General features: G+C 36.6%; 1 pseudogene; it reads right to left on the bottom strand.

Moving 5' to 3' along the window:
• Nucleotides 1-336: 336 nt before the first annotated feature.
• Nucleotides 337-419, bottom strand: LOC123849050 (U4 spliceosomal RNA; annotated as a pseudogene).
• Nucleotides 420-677: the final 258 nt, after the last annotated feature.

Below are 677 nucleotides of genomic sequence, written 5' to 3' on the forward strand. Positions count from 1 at the left end.
CTTGGCTAGAGCCCTATCTTCCAGGGTTCCTTGCCTACAACAAATCCATAAAGAGGGAAAGGGCCCTAAAGGAAATCCTGCTAATAAGATGACACAACATTCCCTCCCTGGAGGGAAAAAAAAGAGGATAGAGGATTTCCTTCTAATTTAATTAAAGTGAAAGCTTTTATTAAAGTATCATAGCTCCATAATATTTTTAGAAATCTTTGGTATGTTCAAGAATCACTCTTGCACACAGGAAAATTAAATAAGATGAAATTAAATGATAATAGTTGAGGACTTAATAGAAATGAGCTGATGATGCAGTAGTTCTGTAAGGTTTTTTTTGAAATAACTTATTTTTTGGAACAGTTTTCAATTAGCAATGATTGCGCCTTGGATAAACCTCATTGGCTACGATACTGCAACTGTGCAAAGCTTGGAACAGTTTCCAATTCATAGAGGAATTTAGAATGGAGGTCTCATATACTCCCTGCTCATTTTCCTCTGTTATTAAGCTCTTACAGTAGGAATTAATAAACCAGCATCACTACACTACTATTAACTAAATAGCATACATTCCTTATTTTTTCTCCAAGTCCTCGTTCTGTCCCAGGACCCCATCCAGGATGCCAAATTACATTTAGTCCTCATGTCTCCTTAGGCTCCTCTTGGTTGTCACAGTTTCTTAGACTGTT

This window comes from Mirounga angustirostris, unplaced genomic scaffold, assembly GCF_029215605.1.
Source record: "Mirounga angustirostris isolate CCGP_5_RB_7025 unplaced genomic scaffold, mMirAng1.0.hap1 SCAF_2, whole genome shotgun sequence".
In the NCBI taxonomy this organism is placed as follows: Eukaryota; Metazoa; Chordata; class Mammalia; order Carnivora; family Phocidae; genus Mirounga; species Mirounga angustirostris.